Genomic DNA, 10,475 nt, shown 5'->3' on the forward strand with positions numbered 1-10,475 from the left:
CATATTGCAACATCTTACCAAGGATGTGATCCCTGGATTGTGCTGTACACTGCAGGAATTTGCAAACCTTTGGAGGATGAGGGTCATCCTGAAAGCCTGCGTAGGTTGTTACTTCATCCTGTATACTAACTAGAGTACCTATTCAAACTTGATTGAGCATTATAGGAAACATGCATCGTGTGTTTGCTCCAGCCACAACCGGCCGCATAGCACACAGCATCCATCTCTTCTGCTTGGATCCCATCCTTCAAGCTACATTTATGAGGCACAATAAAGACACAATGTGCTTTTAAATTTCAGTGGAGAACGTGTTTGTGCTCAGAGACCACAGCTTCTATCCGATCTTCCTAGTAGTCTCAGCCACCCAGTCCCCTCAGCCAGCCTAAGCATCTAGTACACTGTTGGCAACGATGCAGCAGGGACATCTCTGAATTTGTCAAACTCCAAACAGTGTACCCCATTGAAGTGAACTGAGACACAAGATCAATAGCCTATCCGTGTAGGTTCGTCATTTAACAAACAGGCCATGTTATTATAATTCATCAATAACAGAGAAACCAGTTATTAAAAGATAGGTGGGGGTCCCCAGGAGTTCTTGAATATTCTATTAAATTTTGGGTTGTGTCTAAAATTGCTATAAGGAGTAAAGAGTACTGATTTAAAAACATGTATATGTGTCTATATAATTTATCTTCACAAAATGTACAATGTAGTTGGCAATATTCCTGTTTGTTCCAGCCACCAGACAAGTCATTGCTCTGGTTTGCTTTCCGTTGCTGTCATAAATACCATGACCAAGATCAGCTTGGAGAGGAAAGGAATTGTTTCCTTTTATCTGTGACAGTCCATTGTCACAGGAAGCCAGGGCAGAAGCTCAAGGCAGGAGCTAGAAGCAGAAACCATGGAGGAATGCTGCTCCCTGGTTTCTCCCCCCTGGCCTGCTCATCTTGCTTTCTTATCCAACCCAGGGACATCTGTCTGCCCAGGATGACATTGCTGACAGTGGGCTGCATCCTCTTCCATCAGTGAACAGTCAATACAATGCCCCACAGGCTAATCTGATAAAGACAAGGCTGCAATAGAAACTCCCTGATCCTAAGTGACTCAAGGTTGGGTCAAGTTGGTGATAGTTACTAATCTGGATAGTTATAATCAAGGAGGGGCTATACAAACTCAAACTGTTTGACATTGGGTTATAGGTCATAACAAAGACAAATACATATTAACATGTGTCTTCAAAGCAATGTTTCTCATCCGTTGGGTCATGACCCTTTTGGGGGCCAAAGGATCATTCCATTAGGAATTGCCAAAACCATCAAGAAACACAGACATTTACATTACAATTCATAACAGCAACAAAATTGCAGTTGTGAGATAGCAACGAAAATAATGTTATGGTTGGAGTCACTACAACATGAGAAAGCGTATTAAAGGGTCACAGCATTAGGAAGGTTGAGAAACACTGCTTCAGAGGGTGATTATTTTTAAAAACATAATACAATTGAGGCATCTGACTTCTTATGGATGTTTCATAAAAAAACTTTGACTATTTTTAGATGAGCATCGTTTCTGTCATATGCTATGGGGCAGAACTGCTAGGACTTGATCATTCGGGTCTCTGAACATTGCACATGAAGCCTCACAGAATCTTTGTTTAGACACCTGCTCTGGAGAGACCCTGCATTTCCTCAGGCCACACCGATTGTTGCCCAGTATGTTGTCTGTCCAAGTCTACACAATGTCCAGCATACAAGCCCTATGAAGTCCTAGCTGAGAACCCAAGCTCCATCTCTGCTATAAACCAGATTATGTCTACTTTTGAGGAATAAAATCCATCCATAAATAGCTGAAGTATATACTGTTCAAGCACACCTCTACAATGTCCCCTTTTGTACTCACAAAGTGAATGAAATTACTTTGGCTTCTTACAGAATGATTTTGTCCATATTCCTCTTAGGCATCAGACCACTGACACTAGCAGTAGAGGATTTGAAACATAATTTTCCTATTATAAACCATGGCATTATGAGAGGAGGATAGCCCATTATGAGAGCAGGATAGCCCATTACGAGAGGAGGATCACACAGGGTCATATGTTTGATTCCCAGCTTCCTAGATGTTGGGGTATTTAAGAAGGATTAGAAAGTGTGTCACAGGGGCAGGCTTTCAGGTCTCAAAAGCCCACATCAGCCCAGTCTCCCTCTCTCTCTGTCTCCATCACAACAGATGTGAGCTCCTAGCTACTGTGCCAGCGCTGTGCCTGCTCGCTGTTGCCACACTCCCCACCGTGATTGTATGGACAAACCCTCTGAAACTGTAAGCCAGCCCTAATTTAAATGTTTTCTTTGAAAAGTTCCCTTGGTTGTGGTGTCTTCTCCCAGCAATAGAACAGTAACTAAAATATAAATCTATAGTATTTTTAGTGAGAGGGTTGTCTAGATAGGGACTTGTGTTCAGATTAAATAACTTATTAGGTTCAACTCTGTGTAATTCTTGTGAACAACGTATTATATCGGATTTCTCAAAATGTTCTTTATGTACCATGAAGGTAAAAAATAACATTTCTAGGCTATTTGTAACAATCTCACACGTATGGTATGAATGTCAAACTATGAGTTTATTTTCTGTCATTTATGTCTATACCTTCCTTTATTAAAAGCCTATTTGGCCAAGTGATTTTATTTCCTATTTTACAAATAACAGACTTTCATAATTTTCTATATGACTGGGTCAAATGGTTACCTTTCATTATATTTGTTTGAAGAATAATTAAATGTAATAACGAAATTGGGAGATGTTTATGATGCAGGCTGCTTCACAGAAAGAGCTAGAACTCCATTAGAAGACACAGTCACAGCCCCATCTCTTTGAACAGCAAGAAACACCATCCCTTTGTGCAGCCCATCTACGTCCCTTCTTGCTTTGAAAAATGAGCCCACAGTTCAGTGCCTATATTTAAATTTTCTACAATAAGTAGACAAATGTAAACTTCTTAACCATTTTGCATGCTAATTTCTTGGCTCGCTAATATGTGGAATTTAGACTTGAATTCACTTTAATTTTCAGATAATATATGGTAACAGAGGGACACAAGAAGATTAATCTACTGCTACAGCAAGCAGTTCTATGAATAGAGGACACTGTTGCTGTTATTATAGTGACTATTAAAATCCAAACAATTGTCCTATCAATCAATCAATAAACATATTTTTCTGAATATATACATAATGAATACTAACTCATTATAGCCATATGGGCTCCACAGGTCAAAATCATTATAGTTTTCTGTCCTCTGGAGATAGACATTTTGTGGTGATAGGATAAATGCTTAAAAATCCTGTATTCTTGTTTTATTGCCAAAATATGCTATTATTACTCATTTTCATCAGATCTCAGCTCATTGTGACAATATTAGTTAGCTTCCGGGCACACTATCATAATAAACACACTGCTGTGTAAATCTTCCAAGATGTAGTCCCAGTGTCAGAACGATTCAGGATGGTAGGAGTATCTGATGGAGTACAGTCGTGGCCCAGTGTCCGAATCCTTCCCATGTACCTGTGCCCTGAGTTTACGTAGGCACAGCTTGCATTGTTCCAGAGAAACAGAATTCCTTATTTCTAAGAGCAATGCGTTGTATGACCGAACCATCGGAAGGAGGGTTCTCTTGGCGCCTCCTCCCACTCAATGTCCACGAGGAGATCTGAGCAAGAAACCTTGTAAAATGCTTGGAAGTTCTTAGGCAGAATAAAGCTTGGATAATCACCATTTAGAGTTTTGATTGTCTTTTTAGCTAGTTGCTATCCACCGGCATTGCCTTTGACCCTGGAGTTCTGCTTCAGAATAACTTCCTGGCAGAAGGTTTCTCAGACTCCGAAAGCTGAATCAGTTTCCTCTCCACCCACAAGGTTCTTGCCAGACGTGAACCTCTGACCTCCAAATCAGACACCTCTGATTTGTTTCTGATCAGCTTCCTGAGGACAGAATGTTGTCCCACTTTCTAGCTGGTACCCAGTTGGTTGGTTAGCACAGAGGAGATGATGAGTCTAAGTACCGGACTGGAGCAATGGTCTAATTCCACGGGTGCCTGGCAGAGCTTGGACTTCTGAACGGGGCCATGCAGTGTACTTGAGCATACATACTATGCTGTATGAAGATGACGTGAGCATGTATATCTCCATCAGACCTGCACATCAGTAGACCAGCAGGAAAAAGAGCAATCATGTTTGAAGCAGACTAGTTCAAGACTGTGGAGATGAACCTTGGCTGGGACAGATGGTGCGGTCTTAGTGGGCCCATCCTGGTCCCCGGATGTGATACCTGATACCCTTCCCTGCAAATTTTGATCTGTGGGCTGGATGGTTGGTTTTACCATCATTTAGTTTTGCAAGGGAGGTGGTGGTGATTAGTTTTGATATTTCAATTGTAGATATTTTAGCATCCAGGTATGTGTGTCTGAATGTGTTTATATGCATTTAGTGTAGGTGCACAGAGGCCAGAGGTGGCAGCTCTCCTGAGCAACAAGTACTCTTAACCACTGAGCCTTTAGAGATTTGTTTTACAACTTATTTTTATATGTGTATGAATGCTTGTCTGCATGCATGTCTTGCATCATATGTGTGCCTGGTACCCACGGGGGAGAGTAATGGATTTCTCAATCTGAAGTTGTAGATGGTTGTAAACTACGATGTGAGTGCTGGGAGCCATACCTGGGTTTCTTGTGAGGACAGTAAGTATTCTTAACCATAAAACCATCACTTTAGCCCTCAGCATTCATTTGTTTTCTAGATTAACAGAAGCACTTGCAGAAGTTTTCCTTCAGAAGGCAAGGATGCACCCAGCTGGTCCCAGGGCTGCACTAACAATACTTCAGGTTAATATCATACCAGTTCTTTTGGTGCCGATGCTGGTGTATGTCTGGAGGGAGGAGCCTCCCCCCCCCCCGTGAACTCATGCTGAACTCTGGTCCCATCTATCACATCTCATTGCATTATTCTCAAGTGTCCGATGCCATATCTAAAGTCAGTGGGAGGTGCCCATGGTTTCACATTCTGTTCCTGATGGAATCCCGCATTTTCTCTGTAGGACGACGTGCTCCTCTGGGTAACATTGTGTTTCTATGGGTAGAGCCACTCTTCTCTGGATATTGCATTTTCCATCCTTCTCAAGTACCAGCCCCACGCCCATCTCATTTTGCATCCCGCTCATGGTCTCTTTCTGGTTCCCAGCATGGGGTGGGACAATGGTCTGTATTCTGTCAATTATATTTTAAGTAAACTCTGATTGGCCAGTAGCCAGGCAGGAAGATTAGGAGGGACAACCAGACAGGTAGTAGAGGTGGGTCAATGAGAACAGGAGAATTTTGGGAAGAAGGAAGTCCTGTCTGCAGTCCTGACCCAGCCACAGAACAAGCAAGATGTAACTGCTTCACTGAAAAAGGTACCAAGCCACATGGCTAACATAGACAAGAATAATGGGCTAATATAAGTTATAAGAGTTAATAAGAAGACTGAGCTATGTAGACTTCTGTGTGATTTCTTTGGGACTTAACGACTGTGGGAACTGAGCGGGACAGAAAACTCAGACAACACCAGCATCTCACTCATTTCTTCTATCTTTCTTTCCACAGTGAGAGCCCACTTATGTCTGGGTTGCCACACACTACCTCTGCTCTAGACGGCATGGCTACCCCAGTGTCAGCCCCCACACCGTTAGTCAGCTCCAGAGAGATGCCTCAATCTATGGTGTGGTCCATGTTCAAAAGATCAAGACCCCTGACCTAAATACACATGGTTGAGTCCCTGTCTTTTTAGAGCTCACCATGCACATGATACTGTCCCAATTCCTGGCACACCTTGATCTCTAAAAAACGTCTATGTATGTGTGAGGCACCTCTCAGTGTCTGCATTAAAAAAATGTCTCTGTTATTCACTGCACAAAATCTGTGAGTGTCCGTGGCACTTGATTCATCAGATCTAGTATTTAGAAAAATTTTTTAGTATTTTAACTAACTTTTTAAAACTGTATGGAGTCCAGCAGTCTGCAAAGCAGGAAGTTCATGTGCATACAAATCAATTTCATCATTTTGATGCAGAAAGTCTTCTTTTTTTTAGACTCCTATTCATTATGGGTATTCAAGCATGCTGATCATGCACATCTATCTGCAGAAATTAAATTATTAGCTACGACTTATTTCATTACATCTTCCACTGTTCAGGGCTGCTTTTGTTTCTTGTCCTACAGACACTGTATACTGCAAACAAATCATTAAGGTGTCTGCCAACAGCAGCATTCTCTCGGTGATCAACAGAAATGGATACTAGCTGACAATCTACCAGCCACACTCGGGAGAGTCTGCTCCTGCATCACTGAGTAAGGTATGTGTATGCTCTTTGCATGATTCCAGACCTCTGTCCTCACTCACGTTCCAAGATTCTGGCTCTGCGCATCCACGCTTGTCAGTCTCCACCATCACTGTAAAGTGTCCCATTGGGACACCTCACTTGGTGATGCTATGCCCCTCTCTTCTTCCATCAGGACATAGTATTTTAGGATCTCTTTACTTTCAAGTTGAAAACCAGAAAATTGGTTTTTTTTCCTAATCATCTGAGTTCAATTTAGAATCATGCTCTTCAGAACTGAGAAAGTAAATGTGTGACCAGGACAGCCCTGAGTCCTCACGTTCTTCCCATTGGCAAGAGGACTAATCCAGCCAGGCTGGTTTGGGGTACAGTTGAGAGTGTCAGCTCCTTGCGGGGTCTTGCATTCATTATCATCGACCCCCAGAATCCTCGGGCAAAGACAAGTTTCCCATAATTCCCTTCTTAGTGCTTTTGCTGCAGTTTGTTCTCCTGTCTTCCACCGAGATCTGCTGTAGAATAGAAGAATGATCATGCCCGTCCGTGCTACCCATGAAGTTCGGCATGCAGGCAGCTCACTTCAGATGTTCTTGCGTGGATGGGGTGAAGGGCCAGAAAATGACAGAAGGAGCCTCTCTGGGCGACATAATAAGTTTTCCCCTGAGGGACTTTCTTCTACTTGTACACAAACTGATCCATAAAGATTTCCAAGTAAAGTTCCAGCAAAGGAGACCTTTTCAGAAACCATTCATGAACACAGCTTTCTTCATCCCGCACCGTCATGCCTTGGCTTTTTCACAGAAACAATACAATTAACAAAAGAGAGGAGAGGACACAGCTCAGAGGTCTGGTGTGAAACAGAATAGTTTAAAGACTAGATGGGAGTCAGTATGAACACCCCGACCAGACTGCATCCATGCTGAGGAGCCTTCATCAAGAGTGAGCTTGTGTTGGAGGACGATCTGACAAAGGAAGTGGCATGGGGACAGAGAGGGTGCTGCCACAAGAGGGGAGGAGCCCTCTGACCACTGGACACTAGGCAAGACTCGCGTGCCTAATCTTTCATACATGTGCAATGTTTTATGATATTAACTCCATCCTCAGAGCAATCTCCTCCAGTAGGCATCTCGATTGTCTCCGTTCTTTCAAAGACAAAATTGACATACGGGCTAGCTTACAGCTGTTCTTTATATTTTTTTCTGATTGGAAAGATTTTGTCTTTCTCTTAGAAAGCTGTTTATAATTTATTACATATAGAAGGTGTGATCACTTGTTGGTGCTGTTCTAAAATAACAGACACCAAGACTTCCTCCAAGGGTCAAGACTCACTTCTACACATATTTCAGAACACATTATTCTACCCTAAGCTCCTCACAGGAAGCTAGTCATCGAGATCCATATGTAATATTTAAATATTTATATACATAATAAAGTTAAGGTAACATAAATAGAGATGTGTTTGTAAACCTATTAATAAAAATTGTAAGCAACTAAGTCCTTAACAGTTGGATGAATCTTTAAAAAATTCTTTTATGTTGTCAGTGAAATGGCTCAGTGGATAAAATCGCTTGCTTCAAAACCTGTCAGCATGGGCTTGATCCGCGGGTCCCATCTCTTGGAAGGAGAGAAGAGCCATTGAAAAGTTGTCCTCTGATGGCCATAGCATGAACACACACACACACACACACACATAAATGTAATAAATTAAAATATACATTTCACAAATAGAAGTGTGAAGCTACAGAAAACACATCAGCGCGTGAATATGATCTGTGTTGTGTGTGTTCATGTGAATGTCTACATACGTACATGTGTCTCTGTATACATACACATCATTGTCTGCACACACGCATGTGTATGCAGCTTTGTTTAATTTGTTTGTACTTGTGGTATTAACATAGATTGTCAACTTGACAAGATCTTCCTAGGAGAAGAGCCTGGCAGGTCTGTAAGGGATTATCTAGGAGTGAGTTAGCCGCTGGGTTTATCTCCATTAATAACTGAGGCAGACACCAGATCCAAGATGGCGGCCAGCAGGAGGCTGATGAAGGAGCTTGAAGAGATCCGCAAATGTGGAATAAAAAACTTCCGTAACATCCAGGTTGATGAAGCTAATTTATCGACTTGGCAAGGGCTTATTGTTCCTGACAACCCTCCATATGACAAGGGGGCCTTCAGAATTGAAATCAACTTTCCAGCAGAGTTCAGAATTGAAATCCACTTTCCAGCAGAGTACCCATTCAAACCACCAAGATCTACCACCCTAACATTGATGAGAATGGGCAGGTCTGTCTGCCAGTAATTAGTGCTGCAAACTGAAAGCCAGCCACCCAAACTGACCAAGTAATCCAGTCCCTCATAGCACTGGTAAGATCCCCTGCCTGAGTACCCACTCCAGGCTGACCTAGCTGAAGAATACTCTAAGGACAGTAAAAAAATTCTGTAAGAATGCTGAAGAGTTTACAAAGAAATAGGGGAAAAGCGAGTTGTGGACTAAAATCTGTCATGAGTGATTCCAGCAAGTTTGAGCAGAGCCCCCAGCAGTGCATTCAGATACCCCGCAAAGCAGGACTCTGGGAAATTGACACATGCCACCATCTGGCATCCGCTTGTGGCAGTTATTAACTTTCTACAGTTTTCTTAATCAAAAGTGGTCTAGGCAACCTGTAAAGAAGGATTAAAAAATTCAGATGTTCTAAAAAATAATAACTGAGGCAGAAAATTCTCCTTAAATGTGTGCATCACTATTTCATGGATACTGGGTGTTCTGGTGACTAAGATTGGAAGAGAAGGGTCTCTGTCTCCTAGTGATGGGCAGTGATTAGCCTTCTCTGTCTTCTGCTATAACAGTACCTTGCCATGACACACTGTGCCTGCAAACCCTTTCTACATCACATTGTTTACGACAAGCATTTTGTCATAAACAATACTTATTCTGGCTGATCTTCTACGTGTTTCTTTGGAGACTTTTCTTAATTCTGGGATGGTCAAATGTTCTCAGATTCCGATGCTGACAAGATAATTGTTGACATTCTTTGGTATTCCTCCGGAAATCCTGGGAGGTCTCTTCTCCCCTCATTTTGGCCTTTCCCCTTCCACATGGGGAAATTCTGTTGACCAGTTTCCTAGTCTGCCAGACCCTTCCCTGGATGTGTCCACTTGCCAGAGATTCCAGAGGTGTCCTTGTTATCTGCCCTGGTTTGCTGAGACAATGGTCATCGAGCCCCTTCTGGGTCATCATGTCCACAATCCAAATGGCTCACTAGTAAATTTTTACTTATAGATTATTTGTAAATAACAAAAACCTATTTGTGCTAGAATGTAAAGAAAAAATAGGGGAGGAGCTATAAAAGAGAACGGAAGAAGTAAATACATACACGATAATAAACACACTTGGCAAACCTCCAAGTTTATAGAAATTGCAGAATATAAAGCTAAACACTGACCAGGTGCAGACACTTCTGGTCTATTTCACTCTATGTACAATAAGTCCATATCTCTCACTTCTTTAAAGACTTATTCAGATTGTATGCAATCATCTGCTTCCATGCAGCAAGCCATTACCTCAGGACTAAGAGAACCCTCTTCACACCTACTAACACTAAGCGGCTGGGTTTACCTGTTGATAGCCTAACATAAGACAGCAGTGGAAACACAGAGAACAAACAGATCTGCCAGCCCGGCAGGGTCAAGGTCACCCCTAACGACAAGACGTGCGGTAGGGATGCAGGTTCACTGTTGGAAACTCATTCAACTGTCTTTCCGGTCACATAGACCACAAGCGCCAAGAGGTGCTTTTGAAGAAGCTCTTCTGGGTTGTTCTAACAGTGCACAAGGTCTAAAAAGGCTAGTTTCGTTTCCGTGTGTTTTCTTCCAGCACACATTAACTCAGAACAGCACATTGAGGGAGTCAGACATTCTCTGAAGCCAGAAACTCACAGGCCGCTAAGAGAAGTTGACACTCACCTGCGCTCAGCCGACAGTGGCTAAGAAGAACGTCTACCATGAAGAGGAGACCTCAGAGGCCTCATCCACAAGGAGATATACTGCTGGGATCCTGAAGGAAGGACTGGGGGGCCAAGACAATGTGAGATGGGACATGGAAAAATGTCAGAA

The 10,475-nt window shown here is 42.4% G+C and overlaps 1 pseudogene; it reads left to right on the forward strand.

Moving 5' to 3' along the window:
* Positions 1-8,377: 8,377 nt before the first annotated feature.
* LOC142855631 (ubiquitin-conjugating enzyme E2 L3 pseudogene) lies at positions 8,378-8,856 on the forward strand (annotated as a pseudogene).
* Positions 8,857-10,475: the final 1,619 nt, after the last annotated feature.

This window comes from Microtus pennsylvanicus, chromosome 8 (genome assembly GCF_037038515.1).
Source record: "Microtus pennsylvanicus isolate mMicPen1 chromosome 8, mMicPen1.hap1, whole genome shotgun sequence".
Taxonomy (NCBI): domain Eukaryota; kingdom Metazoa; phylum Chordata; class Mammalia; order Rodentia; family Cricetidae; genus Microtus; species Microtus pennsylvanicus.